We start from the raw sequence: 21,017 nt of genomic DNA, 5'->3' as shown, positions 1-21,017 counted from the left end.
TACAGTCAATCCTCTTTATTCTATTCTACAGATTATGACTCTATTATCATGAAAGTGGCATATACTGTTGGTTACAGGGGACCAGAAATAAAAGTGTGACTGATTACAAAAACCCTTTATCATCACTGAGCAAAAGTCAAAAAGCTCTATAAATGCTATCACAGATGGGACAGCAGTATAATGGTATGGAAGTGAAAAAATAAAATTCACAACAATAGGGTTAGGTGGTTCAAATTCAACTTGAAAATTAAATGCTTTATTTGCAGATGAATAAAATTAAATGTAAATTTAATTATATGTAATTCACATGTACTTCAGTGTAAGGTAAAAGCTTAGTATATTTGCTAGAACAGCAAAAGATTCATTTATGTAAGTATTGGTCTTTCTGAAAAAGCTTCCTGAAGATTTAATCAACATAGAGGTGGTTTCTATTTAAAAATTTAGAGAGCAAGTAAAAACTTCTACACATTTTCTGAGTTGACCAATTCTGGAACAGAAACAGGATTTCACCATTAAATTTTATGGAGCCATCCATAGGTGATTACAGATGTCTAAATTAAACACAAAACCAAAAGGACTTTAGAACCTCTATATTAAGGAAAATGCAAGATAAAGAGGATACCACTTTCTCTGTCTAAAGATGGAGAGTACTTAGCTCCTTAAGAAAATGACACAGGATCATCTTTCTAACAGAGTGACATCTTTATCTGAATACTATTGAAGGATGAGCACTGGGTGTTATACAATATGTGGGCAAATTGAATTTAAATTTAAAAAATTAAAAAAGAATACAACTGAAGATTGTCTATTCCTCTCTTGCCATGAAGATTACTTGCTCAACAAAAGAGAAAATCATTCCTAATCAGACATGTGAATAGCTAATAATAACTAATTTGACTGAATGCCTAGTGTATGCTGGGCACTAAGCTAAGCACTTCATTTAATCTTCACAACAATCCTATGAAGTAGGCACTATTTCTTTTTACCCCCAATTTATACATAGACTGACGGTCTCAAGAGATTCTTATTTGTCCAAGATCACACAGCTAGTAATCCTCAGAGCAAGAATTCAAACCAAGATTTAACTTGAAAGTTCATGCTCTGAATCACTATTATGCTGTTCTTGTTTTATGCTATACTTTATGTACGATGAAATGCAATATTTTCCCACAGAACTTTCAACAGAATAGAATTTAAGAGTACAGGAGTGAAAGAGAAGGACTGAAATAAATCCAGATCTCAACTCTTCTCATGCTTTGTTTCTCTTATCAATGTTACAAACAGAAAGACTATACACTGAGGGGAATCAAGAACATCTGGCTGAGAGATGAATCCAGATGGGCTGGACAGTAGAGAAAAGAACTGTAACTTCTGATGGGAATGACAGTAGCATTTCAGTCTTGAAAATGGAGGAAAGACTATTCTGTTTTAAATAGATTTGGGGAAGCACTCTGTGCTAATCTCTCCCAATCAAAATCACTTCCTAAAGCATGAAATTTGTTAACTGGCAGTTTGTTCTCAGGCACAGTGTAGAGGAAAGGGTCAACTAATGGAAGAAAATACTTAACTGTTCTGCAGGTGGAATAATTTTTGAAGAATGTGGCCCGGGTGATCATCCATGACCAGCAGAAAGACCAAGGAAGCAAAATAAAGCAACAACACACCTGGCCAAATTGTGGACTATCAATTGGATAGTCTCCTGTTTTACAAAAAACATACATGAAGAAATGGATCATTTACTATGGGAAATTGGGTTTCAGAAAGTGGATGCAATACTTCTATTTCAACACATATATATTAAATGTGCTTCCCTTTGTATTTACAAGTAAATACATTAAAATGAAGTAGATTTTCATGTTTGTGTTTGTAATGTTTGGTATTTCTGTCTAAGCCAAAAGTTTATAGGTAAATTATATTTTACCTATATATTGCACAAAGTAAGATGCTTGCCATTTATATAAAATCATATAAAATTAAAATACACATAACATAAACTTTTATTTTTGTCTTGAGGAATATTCATCTAGGAGAACGTTTCAAATATATTCTACTCTAACATTCTCCTTTTCTTGATATATGTTCTCTGCTCATTTAGTTGTTTAATTTTCAGATTCAGGGCACTAGGAGAGCTTCTGTCAATTCCTTAAGTGGAGAGGAATTCATGTCCCCATTTAGCGTGACCATATCAAAAAGAAAGGAAATTTCATAATAAAAAGCTTCAAATATCAGACCAGAGGCCAAAAGACTACAGAACTATCAATACCACTACCTACTAAAAAGTTTGGCTAAATAAAAAAAACAGGAAGGAAAAAGTCATTGTGCTTTGATGTTGAAACATTGCTGCAAAAATCAAAAGCATATTTCCAAGTAGTGAGAAGTTTGATCTGTAAGCCTAAAAGAACTTAGGGACTAGACTATAATGTGAGAAAATCTACATCCAAATATCATATGTACTCTTCTCTGTGATTAAATATTCGCCAATCCCATCCCCACCATACAGGGTCATATATTCAAATGACAGTATTAGAACAGGAATCAATACCTGGAACCCTCTTCCCCAAGGTATGAACTCCAGACACATGTCTATGAATGCAGGCAACAGGATTATTTCTCTCCTCATTGACAGACAAGCAAAAGTTGGGGGTACATTAGTAGACCAATTGCTGGCAAAGAAGAGAAGGACTTAGGACTCTAAGTTCTTATTCATTAACTACAACCATCAGACCATTTTAGTTACAGCTAATCTTCCACTGAAAGTATCTTGCACAATGCCCAGCACAAATGCTCTCAGATGCAGCTGTTTGTTTTTCCCCTTTCCTACTTTTCTACAGTCTAAGAAGAAAAGCAAAGGTCTATTTGTTTAAGGCTGAGGGACAAACACTTTCAGGTCTATCCTCCTGGCCTTTTCCCTATAAATCATAAATGGGAGAAAAAAACAAACCCAGAAAATTCCCTTTGTTTTGTTCATTCTGGATATTCATTCACTTGGTAAGATCTTGCAATGATTCCATTTTGTCTCAAACGTGCATCTTAGAAATGTTCAGACAGAAACAGAATGTAGGATCAATAATTTTACCACTCAACCTTCCAATTTCTACAGACTGGTGTACATTTGAATTGACATTTGCTGTTTTTGGCTGTCCAGCAACAGATCTCTGGTCTCCATTTGGGGAATTCCCCAAATGTGCCTAGTCTTGATGGCTTCCCATTCTGAACTTCAAGGGGCTTTCCAGGAACCTGGCATGTAGTTTAGGCCTGGCCAGTTGGATATTCTCCCTGAGTCTTAAGACAGGTGACCCAAAGGAGTAGAGAGTGGGGAATGGTAACATTCACTGTGGGGAGAAAGACAAGGTATAGACCAGTTTGCTCCTACTTCCTGGCCTTCCTTGAATGCCCCTGGCTCCTGCCTGTTCTCTAAGCCTCCTGTCCATTACGTGAGCTCTGACTTCCTTCTAACAAATATTCTGGTTAAGATTGTTAAAATTCATTTCTGAGCTTGCAACAGAGAATCTGATATATTAACTGAAGTTCAAAGAATTTAATGACTTGTCGCAAGTCATGCAGATGGTTAGGTAGAACCTAGACTAAGCCCCGTCATCTGACACCCAGGGCAACACTTTAACCCTTTATCCTGAGTTAGATGTTCTCACAACAGGACATTTTTAGTATATGTGCTGCCGAAGCGAGCACTCTCACAACAGGACATACTACAGGTCTAATAATTTGAAGCAACCAGCAGTTAAAAACACATCTGGTCAGTTCATCTAAAGAGAACAAAGACAGGATTTTACTGCAAAGCTTGGTGTGATATTTGTTCTATTTTTCACAGTATCCTGAAGACAAAGTTCAGGTTTGAGTGGGGGAAAGTTTAGACATTTTCCCATGAGGCAAATATTTTAATGGTATTTCTTAAAGTTGCTTTCTCCCCCTTTTTCCTTTAATAAGCTTGTTGACTATTAAACTTGCTTTAAAAAAATATCAAAAACTATATGCCAAAAGTAAAAAGTTAGGAAAATCATGGGGCCTAGGAAGGAGGGCGAGAAAGCCAACTTGAGAAGTGGATGCAAAAGAAAAAGAGGAAGGATTCAATACATAAAATCAGAAATGAAAGAGGAGAAGTAATTCACAGCACAGAAATATAAAGGATTATGAGACAAATATGAAAAATTATGTGCCAATAAACTAAACAAAAAATGGATAAATTTCTAGAAACATACAATCTTCCAAAACTAAATCAGGGAGAAATAGAAAATCTGAACAGACCATTTACTAGCAACAAAATTGAAACGGCAATCAAAAAAGTCAAACAATGTCCAGGACCAAATGGTTTCACAGGTGAATTCTACCAAACATTTAAAGAGTTAATACCTATTCTCAAATTTCAAAACACAAAAGAGGAACGAAAACTTCCAAATTTATTTTATGAGGCCAGCATTATCCTGATACTAAAACCAAACAAAGACACTACAAAAAAAAAAAAAAAAAAAAAAAAAGATAACTACAGGTCGATATCCCTGGCGAGCATGGATGCAAAAATCCTCAACAAAATACTGACAAACCAAATTCAACAATATATTGAAAGGATCATTCACCATGATCAAATGGGACTTATTTCAGGATAGTTCAACATCTGCAAATCAATCAACATGATATATTACATTAACAAAATGACGGATAAAAACCACATAATCATCTCAATAGATGTAAGGAAAAAAGCACAGGACAAAATTCAACATCTGCTCATGATAAAAACTCTCAACAAAGTGGGTTTATTTTATTTTTTTTTTAATTTATTTATGATAGTCACACAGAGAGAGAGAGAGAGAGAGGCAGAGACACAGGCAGAGGGAGAAGCAGGCTCCATGCACCGGGAGCCCGACGTGGGATTCCATCCCGGGTCTCCAGAATCGCGCCCTGGGCCAAAGGCAAGCGCCAAACCGCTGCGCCACCCAGGGATCCCAACAAAGTGGGTTTAGAGGGAACATACCTGAAAATAATAAAGGCCAGAAATGATCCAGAATCTTGTTCTAAAGAAGGTTTTCCTCCAAGGAAAGGAGAAACTGTCTCAGCTCAAGGGAGAGGAGCCCATTTCCTTTACAAGCTGAGTTAACAAAGCTGTTCAGTCGTGTGGCCTTAAACTCCAGACTTAAATACTTCTCTTTCAAAAAGGTAAAGCTTAAAAGCTGTCTGGACCAAAAAGTAAATGACCTGAACAGTTCTTTCTCAGTATTTAAATTGCCAGATGTATTGGTTACCAAGACATGACCAATATTACTTGAGACCAAATTTAAAATAGTTGGTGGGAATAAACAAGACAAAACAAAAAGATATTAATTCAGAAAAACTGTTCATCATTTCATTTGCATGATTCACCAAATACCTTCCCAGGTATTTAAAACACACCTGCAGAAGGAATGTAAGCTGTTTTAAGCACTTGGCCAAAATGTCCAACCCAAATCTGTTTTCAGATTTCTCTTTCACCCTAATGCAAAGCTTCTTATGAGGTTCAGGCCATCTTCTATTCTTTGCTGCTGTCATCTTTGGACATCCTTGTCACTATCTTTTACTTAATATTAATACCTCTCACCTAGCTCAATCTTCTCTTTCGCTTTGATTTCTACTATAATCTTAGGAGATTCCATTGTTCATATAGATAAACATGCAAGTTTTGTCCCCAAATTTCTCATCCTCCTAATGTTCAAAGACCTTCACCTGGACTCCAGATTTCTAACTCCCAGAGTCCCTTTGGAAGGCATCAGATCTTAATGGACTTGATTTCAGAAACCAAATTCCCAATTTCTGGCTATAATCTCCTCTCTTGTGACTCTCTTTTGTTCAGTCTCTTCACCGCACTCATGGCCACTTTGTTCTATATAAAGATGACTTCTGATTAGTTATTTATTGCCGAATAACAAATTAAAAAGTAGAAGCTTAAAACAATAAAGAACATTAATTCTCAGGCAGCCTGGCTGGCTCAGTGGTTTAGCACCACCTTCCGCCCAGGGCGTGAGCCTGGAGACCTGGGATTGAGTCCCATTTCGGGCTCCTTGCATGGAGCCTGCTCCTTCCTCTTCCTGTGTCTCTGTCTCTCTCTGTGCCTCTCATGAATAAGTAAATTAAAAAAATATATATATATATGAAGAACATTCATTCTCTCACAGTTTCTGTGGGTAAGGAATTCTGAGCCCCTTAACTGGGTGGTTCTGGCTCAGGGTCTCATTATCAGGATGCAGCAGGCATTTTGAAGCCCTGATGAGGACGGACAGATCTGCTTCTAAAAAGGCACCCTTGGGCAGCCCGGGTGGCTCAGTGGTTTAGCACCACCTTTAGCCCAGGGCCTGATCCTGGAGACCCACATCCAGCTCCCTGCATGGAGTCTGCTTCTCCCTCTGCCTGTGTCTCTGCCTCTCTCTCTCTCTTTGTGTCTCTCATGGATAAATAAATAAAATCTTAAAAATAAAATAAAATAAAATAAAATAAAATAATAAAATAAAATAAAATAAAATAAAATAAAATAAAATAAAATAAAATGGCTCCCTTACGTGAACCTCGGTGGCTCAGTGGTTGAGCGTTTGTCTTTGGCTCAGTTCATGATCCTGGGGTCCTGGGATTGACTCCTGCATCAGAATCTCTGCAGGAAGCCTGCTTCTCCTTCTGTCTATGTCTATGCCTCTCTCTCTGTCTCATGAATAAATAAATAAAATCTTAAAAAAAAAGGCTCCCTCAGATGGCAGATAGGAGACTTCAGTTCTCTGCCATGTAAACTTCTGCACTGTTCACCCTGCGTACTCTTATGACATGTCAGCTGTCTTTCCTCAGAGTAAATGATCCTGAAGAGAACAAATGCAATGTTTTATGACTTAACTGTGGAAGTTACACACCATAATTTTTCTCTTTTTTTAAAGATTACTTATTTTTAAAGATTTATTCATTCATTATTTTTTTTAGAGAAAGTGAGCACACATGTAAGCAAGTATGCATGTGAGTAGGGAGTGGGTGAGGGAGTGAAATCCTCAGATTCCCTGTTGAACGTATAGCCCCACATAGGGCTCAATCTCATGACCTCAAGACCATGACCTGAGCCGAAATCAAGAGTTGCATGCTCAACTGACTGAGCCACCCAGGCACCCCTCCACACCATAATTTCTGCAACACACCATTAGTTATACAAGCCAACCATATTTAATGTAGGAGGAGGCTACATAGGGATGTAAATACTCCAAGTCAAGAATCAATGGGAACCATCCTGAAAGCTGCTTACTACAGCTTCTACACTGGTTCTGTAGCTCAGATCTATTACTAGAGGTTTAGACCTATAAAATAAACTGTCTACTAGATAGCTTTTTGTTGATAATAATGACAACAACTTTACCATTATTTCACAGACTTTAATTTGTGAAAACTTGCAATTTGACATAATTGCACCAAAAGGTTCTCTTTGGGAGTTGTGTCATGGTGGTGGAAGTGGTTAGGTGTTGGTTCTGAGCACAACAAAATAAACTTAAAGATGCTGGGATTATCATTTATTGGAATATCCACCCTGTGTCAGGCATGAAGTCTGGTGTTTTAATTACTAACTCACAATAACTTTAGTAAAGGAAATCACTCTTCCCATTTCATAGATGAAGAAGCATAGATGAGAGTAACTTGCCTCAGCTTATCAATTACATAATTAGTATGATAGAGCAGGGATAAAAATTCAGGCCTATTTCCAAGTTTTTTTTTTTTTTTCCTTTCTTTAAATTCAATTCCATGGCTTCTTTAGTAGTTTGAGTTCTTTCTGTACAATGCAGTCTCATTGTAGCCTACCCACTAAAGTACCAACTGGGTTCTAAATGAGAATTCTTAAATATCAGAAAACCAAGGGTTGGTTAGTTGGTTTCTTTTAAAATTGAGTCAGTTCAGTGCTACTTTAGTGTAGTCTTACAAGTAATTCTCAAAACTCCCTGGCCACAAACATTTAAAACAGTCTATAAAACACCAGTCTGTCAATTTTCCTTATCAAATCATTTCTCCTAGAGTTGTTCTCTACCTTACTAGGCTAAGAAAATGAAATAATTTGCTAACATACACTCTTGAAAATCCTTCAAAAATTTATACTCTTAAGGAATTTCTATACCTAATGTGGAGCTCGAACTTACAACCCCAAGATCAAGAGTCGCATGCTCTTCCAACAGAGCCAGCCAAGTGCCCCCAAAATAATTATTCTTAAATATCAAACAAAGGGAAATATGAAAAGGCATGGCAAAGTATGTTGAATGTCTTTTAAACCTATTGCTTGGTTTTCTTTACTATCACTGCACTGACTTTTTAAAGTCCTTGAGCAAATCCTTATTTTCATAACTATATTAATGCATATTACAGATCCCCTTGGCACAATGAAATCCAGAAGAAACACTGCTGCCAGTTCTTAGGTTTTGACACTTATAAAAACAGTTAACTTCTATAAAATAGTGATGATGATGGAGGAAGAGAAAAAGGAAGAGAATGAGAAGGAGAAGAAAAACATAAGTAAAAGGCAAAGTTCAAAGGACAATTTAAGGGGTTGTCAAGGGAAAGGAAAAAGAGAAAGCAGTGGCAGTCTCGGGCCTTAATTAGCTCACAGTGGTTAAACCAATCCAATGTTGCTTGTTTCCTACTCTCTTCCTCCTTTTTTTAAAAAAAAAAAAAAAAAAAAAAGATTTATTTATTCATGAGAGACAGAGAGAGAGTGCGCGCGCGCCAGAGACACAGGCAGAGGGAGAAGCAGGCTCCATGCAGGGAGCCTGATGTGGGACTCAATCCTGGGTCTCCAGGATCAGGCCCTGGGCTAAAGGCGGTGCTAAACTGCTGAGACACCGGGGCTGCCCTACTCTCTTCCTCCTTAATCACTATAGACTCATCCTAGAATTGCATCACCAGTGGAGATAAAAAGTTTACCCCACTTGTTCCTTGCAAATTTAATCTGTTGAGCTTTCTTGATGCCTAATCTAATGTTTAATAATTAATTTTTCAGATTTACTAAATCCACACTTTAAATCAATTCATGAAGAAGCAATGACCCAAAGCACTTTCTTCCCTATTTTCCAAATACTATTCATAAGAAATCAGAGAGTTAGAAATAAAGAGATCACATTGTAGTATTTTGCAATACCCTAGAGTGCAATGTGAAGCAATAAGAATTCCAAACATTTTAGTTAGGATTTGGAAAAAAAGAAAAATATTCCAATCAAAATGATCCAAGTATAAATTTCAATTTCATATGTGTTTTAAAGAAAAAAAACTGGGGCACAAAAAAACTGGGTGGCTCAGTCAGTTTGAGCATCTGCTTCAGCTTGGGTCATTATCCCAGGGTCCTGGGATGGAACCCCACATCAGGCTCCCTACTCAGTTGGGAGTCTGCTTCTCCCTCTCCCTCTGCCCCTACCTGCTGCAGCCCCTACTTGTGCTTTCTTTTTGTCAAATAAATCAAGAAAATCTTAAAAAAAAAAAAAAAAGAAAAGAAAAGAAAAAAGAAAAGAAAAGGATACCTGGGTGGCTCAGTTGGTTAAGTATCGGCCTTTGGCTCAGGTTGTGATCCCAGGTTCCTGAGAATGAGTCCCACATTGGGTTCCCTGCTTAGGGGAGTCTGCTTTTCTCTCTCTCCCCCACCCAAACTCATTCTCTTGCAAAAATAAGTAAATGAAATATTTTAAAAAACTAAAGAAAAAAGTTAAAATATCACATATTTTCGGGTTTTCAGGCAACTGGCTGGATCACAGTCAGTGAAGCATGTGAGTCTAGATCTTGGAATTGTGAGTTTGAGCCCCATGTTGGGTATAGAGATTACTTAAAAATAAAATCTTAAAAAAAAGTCACATATTTGCTCCAGTGTAGCAACAGATGTACAATTCCATACCTAGACTGCTTTTAGGTACTGGTTGAGCTAGGTCCTATAAACTCCCAAATGGCAACTCAAAACAAAGGAAAACATAAGGAACAAAAGGAAATGATTTTAAGTCAAAAGGCAAAATTTTTGTACAATGACTAGAAGGAGAGCTGCAGTCCTAATCCTACCATTTTCTCACATGGTACCCGACAATGAGGCTGTATGTGTCTTACAGACTTGCTTAATCAGAGGACGCTGCCACCCCAGAGATTTATCCTTTAAACATCTAAGCACAGGGGACCACAGTTTCTAAAAGGAAGGTGGCTGAAGATATTCTATTTTAGTAAAACAAGAAGATATGGTCCATTTCATTCTTTTTTGTAAAATAAGAAAAGAAGAATAATGAGAGATAATGGATATGGCCTTATTCACCATTAGAGAACACAAGGTGAGATGTATAAACAGCTTGACAAGGTAGACAACCAGTTACAAGTGTAGCACTGCCACCAACAACACTAGTCTGTATTGGGAGAGTTAAGGCTTGCACACACATGCAGGGCAAAATACATAGACACTTTTTTTTTTTGGCTGTATGAATTGGTAAGTTTGTTTATATTTACTATGAATGCTGACATGTGGACTAATTTGTGTTTTCGATTTGCTTTTCTGTTTCTTGTATATCTTTTGTTATCTATTAAGGTAAAAAAAAATACATACATTCTATTTCTATCTTCACGTGCATATCTTAAAGCCTTATTAAGTATTTTTAACAGCAAATTAAACTATCACAATGTAATAGTTTTACATTGTAGACATGTTTTTTTCTTTTTCTTTTTTTTTAAAGATTTTATTTATTTATTCATGAAAGACACACAGAGAGAGAGAGAGACAGAGACAGAGGCAGAGGGAGAAGCGGGATCCACACAGGGAGCCCAACGCGGGACTCGATCCTGGGACCCAGGATCACGCCCTAGGCCGAAGGCAGGTGCTAAACTGCTGAGCCACCCAGGGATTCCCACATTTTTTTTTTTTCTAAATAAGGCTGTCCTGGAGTGGACCCAGTAATGTGCCTTAAAAATCAATGTAATTTAAAATACCAGTTTTTAAGTGTTAATGAAACTAAAAATCCTACACATACATATGTCTTACTTTTAAAAATAAAAGTTGGGTCTCAGTCATACTCTAAAAACTAGAATACTTGGGTGTAGGAAAGGAAAATAAAAACCAGAACTCACTGACAAAATGCTGATAAAGTTGCAATGCCCTTTCAGTAACTCAAGACCCAAAACCAAATTATGCTAGAATCAGGAAAAAAAAAAAAACAGGGAAGTGGCTATATAACAAAGTACCTGAACTTCTGCTTAAGAAAAAGGCCATAACCAGGCAAAAAAAGCCATGCATGTGAAGAATGGGAAGGTAATATGGTAGGAGTGGAAATGGCTATTAGCAAAGAAAGGTGACATTGTGGGTGACAGTCTTCTCTTTTTGCAAATTTCTCTTTAATGATGTTATACTGTGTTTCAATTTTTAAAAAGCCCCCCCCCCCCTTAAAAAAAAAGCAGTACAGGAAAACACACCGTGGGAACGGAGTCAACCACACAGATGTTTTGCGTAAGCTGCTTTTCAGAGACATCTGCCTTTGTGCAAGACTTGAAAAAGTAAAGCTGTTGTCAACAAGTTCTCCAAAGTGAGGGGTGGGGCCTGAGAGAAAGTGAGCTGTGAAGAAACCAACAATTAGAACCCTGAGGGCTGTGAAACACAGAGTTTCTTAGATTAAGTTCTTCATTTATGAACCACCTCTCTGCCCAAAATGCTTTGCCATTAGCAATGTCTACTACTCAAACAAGGAGGATTCAGCTGCCCCTATGTTCTCCACTCAAGTGATCGAGGCTGTTCGCAGTGCCATTTGGCTCTTTGCAGTGGTTGCCTATCTTTGTGGTAGGAGAGATAGGGCACAATCTCCTATGTAAAAATCCAAGTGGGAAGCAAGATGCCCTACTCCTCTCTTCTTGTTCCAACTCCAAATAAAAATGATTATGTACAAAAGAATTCATGTAAAAGCAAAAAATAATAATGCATTTATCTGTTCTACTATCTTGCTTTTGTTTATTAAACTTTATTCTGGGGGATCCCTGGGTGGCTCAGCGGTTTAGCGCCTGCCTTCGGCCCAGGGCGTGATCCTGCAGTTCTGGGATCTTGTCCTATGTCAGGCTCCCGGCATGGAGCCTGCTTCTCCCTCTGCCTGTGTCTCTGCCTCTCTCCCTCTCTCTGTGTATCTCATGAATAAATAAATAAAATCTTTAAAAAAAATAAACTTTATTCTGTCTAGCAAGATGAATATTCCTAGGTCTAAATTGTTGGCTTTCCTGAGTAAGGCAACAAAGGGAGAGTGCCTTCACATTGCTTTACATAGTGGCCAGTCTAACGCCATGTACAGAGTTTAATAAATGTGATCTGCAAATAACAGGGACAGTGCTAAAGACTCAAGCACACTTTGGAGGGTAATTCAGTGTGAAAATCACTGTGTAAAACCTTTGGAGCTCATGGAGCAAGTGCCTAAGCCCACATGTCTGCAACACAGACTACAGGAAAAGGCTTTCTTCTTGTCTGCAGTTTCAGTCATGCTTGATGTGAGTGGGGAACTTCTCTCACAAAAGAACTTTCAACTTACTTGCAAAGTTCTCACAAAGTCCTAATTGGTGTTCTGTCTTGAACTTCCCTTTTCTGAGAAGTTGGGTGTGTTGTGTGGGTTACTATCCTACATCTGCCTTCTGAGCAAGTTAACTGCAAAAGATTTTAGACACCTCTTGGTCAGGCACAGGAGCCTCTAAAGCTCCACTTACTGCTAACATGACAATGGAGGTGATAATCTATAGATTTATATAAATTTGTTACATATAACAACTGCTAATATAATCTGACAAACTGCTAATATGATCTCATTATATTGTGCAAAAGTGGAGGCAGGGCGCAATAAAGATGGGGAGAAGTTAAGTGGGGCACAGATCTATAAGGTCTTATACAACTTGCCAAAGAATTTGGACTTTACTCTGAGGATAACAGAGATCCAAAGTTTGCATTTCCAGAAAGATTTCTCCAACTACAGCATGGAGAATGGATTGGAAGGGGTTAAAACTTAGAAAAAAGGAGACAGATCATACTCCAGGTGAGCAAGAAAGGTGGTTTGATCAGAGCTAGTGGGAAGGAAGAGAAGATGGATATCTTGGGGATATTTGTCTAGCTTACTTTCTGGTACAGATGGAAAATTGTCAGAAAAACCTGAGAGAGAAAAGCTTTGATACACACAAATTTCTTGCACTCAAAGAATGCTTTTTCTTTTACCTCCTGACTCTTCATTTATTCCCTTTAACAAATTCCAATGCTTTAAGACTCTCACCCAGGAGGATCAAAGAAATATATTTACATGGCTATCAGCTTTCATACCACCTGCTTTGTCCAAAGGTTTCTTTCTCATAAGTTATACTTCGTTAATCCTTAGATTTTTGAGATAAAATCTGCCTTACCCTATCTATCTGCCAGCTGACAGCCAATCATCCTGGACAAGTCAGAGAACCTCAGAGGCAATTCTTCCTCATGTCACTTTGTTATCACACATGTCTGTATCATTTCCTGCCAGGCACCAAACTTCCAGCATCTAGGAAGAACAGCTGAGGAGAATGTTTTTACACAAAGGACTTCCCTCCTTCCTTCTCCCCCATTCAACGGATATGACAATACGTTGATGATATAGTTAGGGCTCAAGTTAAGTGAATGATAATGCAGCTAAGTTCTGGAACTACCATTTTAAACCATTCATAAAGACAGCAAACTTAGTTGTCTAAACATAGTAATAAGCAAAAGATAATCAGAATGTCCACCAAAGGAAGGCCAAGTGAATTTTATAAATTCATTTGTATTACATCAGAATAGGATATTAATGAAGAACTGCTAAGCAAGTAGTGCTAAATCTCTTTGGCTCTCAGCTAAATTAAAATACCTGTTATTAAAAACTATTAAAAGACAAGTAATTAAATTCCCCACCTCTAAAATCAGTGCTTGTATAAAACACGGCTGTTGGGGAGTTTTAAGAGAATTTATATTACAGATGAACCACCCACAGGCTATCCAGAGGAAAGGACTGGATAAGTCTGGGAAATGAGATTTGATTCACTATATATCTAAATTACAATACAGTTGCCATGTTGTAATAAGCAACTATCTTCACTTCTTCTCTTCTACAAATGAGATCTAACAGTAAACAAGATGTTCGAGTGAAATAGGATGGAAAATATGATAAGGTGATTATATCAAACTTTTCCACAAATAGACTTTCAGTTCTCAGATCACGTTTTCACTGACTTGGGGGAAGCAGTAAACAGTAGGTACACACTTGGCTAGGACTCAACTGACCAGAGGGTTATGTTTTTAAAAAATTTTTTTAAAGATTTATTTATTTATTTATTTATGAGAGAGAGAGAGAGAGAGAGAGAGAGGCAGAGACACAGGAGGAGAGAGAAGCAGGCTCCATGCCAGGAGCCTGACGCGAGACTGGATCCCGGGACTCCAGAATCGCGCCCTGGGCCAAAGGCAGGCGCTAAACCGCTGAGCCACCCAGGGATCCCTGTTTAAAAAAATTTTTTTTTAAATAAATTTATTTTTTATTGGTGTTCAATTTACCAACATACAGAATAACACCCAGTGCTCATCCCATCAAGTGCCCCCCCTCAGTGCCCGGCACCTATTCACCCCCACCCCCCGCCCTCCTCCCCTTCCACCACCCCTAGTTCGTTTCCCAGAGTTAGGAGTCTTTATGTTGTCTCCCTTTCTGATATTTCCCACATATTTCTTCTCCCTTCCCTTCTATTCCCTTTCACTATTATTTATATTCCCCAAATGAATGAGAACATATAATGTTTGTCCTCTGATTGACTTACTTCACTCAGCATAATACCCTCCAGTTCCATCCACGTTGATGCAAATGGTGGGTATTTGTCGTTTCTAATGGCTGAGTAATATTCCATTGTATACATAAACCACATTTTCTTTATCCATTCATCTTTTGATGGATGTTTTTTAAATTTTTTAAAAAAGATTTCATTTATTTATTTGAGAGAGAGAGCGAGCACACACGTCAGAGCACAAGCAGGGAGAAGAGGGAGAAGCAGGCTCCCTATGAACAAGGAGACTGATGTGAGGCTCGATCCCAGGACCCTGTGATCATGACCTGAGCCAAAGGCAGATGCTTAACCAAATGAACCACCCAGGCGCCCCTGATCAGAGTTTTCTTTTCTTTTCTTTTTTTTTAAAGATTGATTATTTATTTATTTATTCATTCATTCATTCATAGAGACACAGCTAGAGAGAGAGAGGCAGAGACAAAGGCAGAGGGAGAAGCAGGCACCATGCAGGGAGCCTGATGTGGGACTCGATCCAGGTCTCCAGGATCATGCCCTGGGCTGCAGGCGGCGCTAAACCGCTGTGCCACCTGGGCTGCCCCTGATCAAAGTTTTCTAATCTCACTTTACCTATGGCTGAAAGCCTCTGAGTCAGTTTTAGTGCTTTAGGATTCTCTATTTACAAAAGAAGTTAGTATCTCACCTCTTGCACAGAAACATGAAGAGGTAGAGAGAAAAGCATGGAACTGACAGGTGACCTAGAATTCTTGTTCAGTCACTAACAAATCATATTAATATGAGGTGAGACAATTGGATCTCAACTTCCTGATATAACATTATAAACTCCCCAAGTTTATGATTTTTAAGAGATTATCACCACAAATCTTGAAAGTACTCCATTAGTTCAAGATGAAATCATCACCATATTTCAAGGGTATTAAACAATTTAAAAAATATAACTAGGTTTTTCATAGCAGAAGAGATAACTCTCAAAGAACTTTCCTAAAAGTTATGTAACAATGGGATAGACTATTCTGTGAATGTGACTTAAATCCTGTCAGTTTCTGTTCAGTAACCAAAGAGTGAATTTGTTTACTGAATTCCTTGTTCAACTGGAAAATCTATCTGCAAGTGGAATCCCATTCCTCTCCAACCCCAGCATTGGTTAATCAAGAAGAAAAAAAAAAAAAAAAAAAGGAATATAGGAAGACTACTGGGGTAGTTTTACACTCATAAAGAAGGGTAATGAATGACTGCTTGAACTAAAGGGTGGTATACTGGAATCACCTGCACTGGCCATATTACTGATTCGTTTAGCCCTCTAGAAAATCATTGTACTTCTCTTTATCTGAATTTCTTCATCCATAAAATAGGATTAATATATCTGCCCTGTCTCACATGGATAGGGGTCAAATGTCCTTTCTTCTTAGTAGACAAAAGTTTGTGTGAGCTTTCTAAAAAGTAGCAAGTATTGGGACTATATAAACACGAGATATTCTAAGGTACATAAAGTTTATGCTTTACCTTTTACATCCTGAATAAATATTAACTTTAGGTCAATTAAATAGAGAAATCACTCTCTAGGCATGTTTTCACATGGCATGAACTTCTGCCATCTTTCTGAAGTGACTCACATTAGCTTTTAAAACAATTTATTGGTTTAGTGCAGAAAACTTTTTACCTAAGAACGCTGAGCAGCTTGAAAGAGCATCTTAGCCTATTGGCAGAATTAGATCAGTGCCTCTATTTCTTTAAATCTAATTGTAACACTAGTATTGAAGACCAGTTAAGGTCATTCTACTGTCTCTCTCCATACTGGCCAAGTCTACACTTTGCTATATTTAGACAAGGTATGCCTACCCCATTAAAGATAGGAGACTCAAACCTAGGCATAGGATCACAGCAGTGGGGTTTTATTTCAGCTGGTGAGGGGGGAAGACACTAACCAAAAAAACTAATGATGCATTCCTTGGCAACCAAAAGAACAACCAATGCTCAATTGTATTTCATTCTGAGCAGACGTATAATCTCTAGTATGCACGGAGCAATCTCTATCACAAACTCTGGCATAGTTATGACTAACTTAAAACCTTGAACATCTTTTAGTTAACTCACCCTGCCATGTCTTAACCAGAGACCAAGAGCTGCCCAGGTCAAAAGGGTAAAACATTTCAACAGTTTGGTCTCCTGGGAACTGGAACAAACAGGTTTTTAAACCAGGAATCACCATTGTATCAAAACACCAGGGTCTGGCTGGGCAGAGCCCTCCAGCAGTGTCTGGCTGACAGCCTCCAGGACCTAGCATCCAACAAAAGAACCAAAATGGAGGTAAAGCTGGTTTATGCATTCATTAAAAAAAAAAAAAAAAGTTATAGAACATGGATTTTATAATAAAAATGTGTTGAACTAAGTCAGAGACATGGTAGTTTAGGTAATGGGGGAAACTGCTTGGCTAAACATATTTCTTTAAGTGGCCCCTAAATTTGGAATCAAAATAGTCCGAGAAAAGCTAAGAAAACCCCAATAACAATCAGATGTTTTGGTATCTCCCCAACTGACAGGGGAAAAAATTAAATACATTTAAAGAATGCAGTAAATGTACTTCTGAAACAGAAGTATAGCAAACAGAAATCTGTTTATCTTCATTCAGAGGAAACTGCACATTGCAATTATGAATATTTCCACTGCAGGAAAGATAAGCAGATGTTGGATGTTTTCCCAAAGTTTCTTTAGTCTCACTGAAGAGGTTTATGTATCTGCTTTACAGTTTTTCAGTTAACAGTTAATGCTAAAAAGGAACATTCTGAATGTTTTTTTCTTCATAATACATCTTAACATTTCTACAGTGACATATTTAAACAATAGTACCAAAAAGATAACTAAACATGCAGTTTATATGTTATACTTGTTTCTTTATTTTCCAATATTTACTTCTAAATTAAAAGTTACATAAATAGTTCAGTATTTCAAAAAGAGTAAATTTTGAAAAATTCCATTTTCTGTTTCTTCTGCATTAAACCCTACTTAAAGAAAAATACCTGTATCTAAGTATTCTCAATTGACCCTGAAAACTGAAATAATCCTCTTAGAGGAAAAAATTCTAAGAATGATATATAAAGGTGAGTTTTTTTTTTCTTTCTTATTAGGGTGTTTAATTTCTGAGAGCTAAACTAGTCTGAGTTTTCTCAAGGTTTTATATGCAAAACCCAGAATTTTTTGCCAGAGCAAATAGGCACTGGATTAAGGCCTAGATAAATAATGTGAATGGCCAGAAAGCAAAAATGGCACATAAAACTTGATTTGTCACATTTCTGAAGATTTATACGTGGTAGGCTGGATAATCTACCTTAATAGCAAAGAATGTTTTAATGGCTTGGAGAATCCCTAACCTTCAGTGCTTAGTTGAGATCAACTAAATATCTAAGCCCAGAGAGGTAGTCTCTCAAACCTCCCAACAAGTTCTTTATAATTAATTTCATAAGTACCTGAATTAAATACAATTAGAAATCTTAATTCCTCTCACAACTTTTTCTTCAAAGTAAGACTTTAAGTCATTTTTGCCTTCTTTTTTTTTTTTTTTAAATTTTTATTTATTTATGATAGTCACAGAGAGAGAGAGAGAGAGAGAGAGAGGCAGAGACATAGGCAGAGGGAGAAGCAGGCTCCATGCACCGGGAGCCTGATGTGGGATTCGATCCTGGGTCTCCAGGATCGCGCCCTGGGCCAAAGGCAGGCGCCAAACCGCTGCGCCACCCAGGGATCCCTCATTTTTGCCTTCTTGGATATAGTTCAAGGCACTGGAAATGCTTTACTCAATATTGCTTCTTTTTAAACTTACCACATAGGTTGTGACTATTTGTTGAGGAACACAAATATTCAGGCTTTACAGTAACATTCTGAGTTTTCCTTAAGCAAATTCGATTTTTGGAATATCTACTCCAAAATTATTATAAGAGAGACAGAGACAGAGATAATTCAAAAGGCTGTACAATCCTTCTCAATAGAAAATGTTAGTTCAGAATCTTTGTGTTGGGAAATCATGAGTGATTGTTTAAAAATGGAAAAATGAATCTAACTGGTAAGGTCAAAAAGCTTAAAAAGAGTTTACTTAATTTCTAAGTCAAATGCCTGAAACAGTCTATTCCAGGTTCTTAATTTGGGGTGTGAGAGGGGGTTGGGAGGGAAGGTCACTAGATTCCTTTGAGACTCTGATGAAAGCTATGGCCTCTCCTCCAATAAAATAAATGTACTAATCATACTTCTGCATATGATTTCACCGTATCCATGAATTTCTAGTCTAAAACTCTGGTTTTAGAAAGGAACTTGGTAATTGCCGTAAAGAAACCATGGGCAGCTGGGAATTAACAGCCTCCCCACTACCACCACCTCATCTTTTAGCAGGTAACAATTTAGCTTTATTTTTTTTTTTTTTTTTTAAATTTTTTATTTATTTATGATAGGCACACGGAGAGAGAGAGAGAGAGAGAGAGAGAGAAGCAGAGACACAGGCAGAGGGAGAAGCAGGCTCCATGCACCGGGAGCCCGACGTGGGACTCGATCCCGGGTCTCCAGGATCGCGCCCTGGGCCAAAGGCAGGCGCTAAACCACTGCGCCACCCAGGGATCCCCAATTTAGCTTTAACAAGAGGTAAGCGCTGAATGATCGATCTTGGATTTAACTTTGAAACCAGAGGAAACACACAAAAACAGATAAAAATTGGGACTTTCAAAGGGTCTTTTTAATTAATACTTCGGACTTTGCCATTCTAAAAGCGCACAACAGGCAAATCCTTTGAAAAGATCCTCTATTTGTCGCACTATGTTCCTCCCATCTCTCCCCATTTCTGAAAATCCCTCTACAACAAACGTTTATATTACAAGGATCCCCAAGCAGTAGGTGAAAGTTCTAGAGTACTAGATATATTTTATTTTTAAAGATTTTATTTATTTATTCATGAGACACACACACACACACACACACACACACACACACACACACATACACAGAGGCAGAGATACAGGCAGAGGGAGAAGCAGGCTCCATGCAGGGAACCCTACGTGGAACTCGATCCGGGGTCTCCAGAATCAGGCTCTGGGCTGAAGGTGGCGCTAAACCACTGAGCCACCCAGACTGCCCCTAGAGTACTAGATATAACAGAATTTCAGTACAATAAAGAAATTTGGACAAGATTTTGAAATTCATTAAAATTAAATCAGACCAAGGGTATCTAGGTGGCTCAGTGGTTGAGCATCAGCCTTTGGTTCAGGCTGTGATCCCGGGTCTGGGATCGAGTCCCACATGAGGCTCCCTGCAAGGAGCCTGCCTCTCCCTTTGCCTATGTCTCTGCGTCTCTCTCTCTATCTCATGAATAAATAAATAAAATCTTTAAAAAAATTAAATTAGACCAGCAAATGAGATTTTACATTTCCTAAACCTGATGGATACTTCAGAAATTTTAACAACTGTCCAGAGCATGCTATGTCATGCACCATGCCATTACAGTACTTATTTTCTAGGAGTGTGAGCAGTCTAAGATCATCAACACATTGAACACTGCTTTATATGGTGATTCATCATAAAGGTAATAACTAGGGTTAGAGCTTTATTGATCTTGTGATTTTATTTTATTTATTTATTTTTTTTAAATTTTTATTTATTTATGATAGTCACACAGAGAGAGAGAGAGAGAGAGAGGCAGAGACACAGGCAGAGGGAGAAGCAGGCTCCATGCACCGGGAGCCCGACGTGGGATTCGATCCCGGGTCTCCAGGATCGCGCCCTGGGCCAAAGGCAGGCGCTAAACCGCAGCGCCACCCAGGGATCCCAGATCTTGTGATTTTATAATCCATGCTACATGGGAAAGGATAAATGCAAATTTTGACTGTTACTATAAAGGTTAATGTTTATTACAGTTAACAATCCTTACCTATTGCCATTATGTTCATAAATGCAGTCGCCTCAAATTGTTTAGGTGACTTTTTTGTACCTAGAAATTGATTTATACATTTACATCAAATATCTAGACTTCAGTTTGTGGCTCAATGATTTATTAGGCAGGTACCTGACCATTTTCTCTAAAATAGTACTGCCTACTCCCAGCCTACTTTCCATCTTTTTGTCCTGCTTTGTATTTTCTTTACAACCATATCATCAACTGATTACTCATAATAATTTATTTACATGATGGAATGTAAGTTCTAAGAGCTGAGACTTGGTCTTTTTGGATAACTGATGCATTCCCAGTGCCTAAAATGTTGTAGGTGATTAAAGAATGA

The 21,017-nt window shown here is 37.9% G+C and overlaps 1 protein-coding gene across 5 annotated transcripts in view; it reads right to left on the bottom strand.

Annotated features, from left to right (window-relative positions):
• SSH2 (slingshot protein phosphatase 2) overlaps window positions 1-21,017 on the bottom strand; it is a 239,208-nt gene that overhangs the window by 65,233 nt on the left and 152,958 nt on the right. The window lies entirely within an intron of this gene.

The sequence above is a fragment of the Canis lupus genome, chromosome 16, assembly GCF_048164855.1.
Source record: "Canis lupus baileyi chromosome 16, mCanLup2.hap1, whole genome shotgun sequence".
Taxonomy (NCBI): Eukaryota; Metazoa; Chordata; class Mammalia; order Carnivora; family Canidae; genus Canis; species Canis lupus.
Note: the sequence above shows the minus strand (reverse complement) of the source record. Positions and strands in the feature narration are given on the sequence as shown.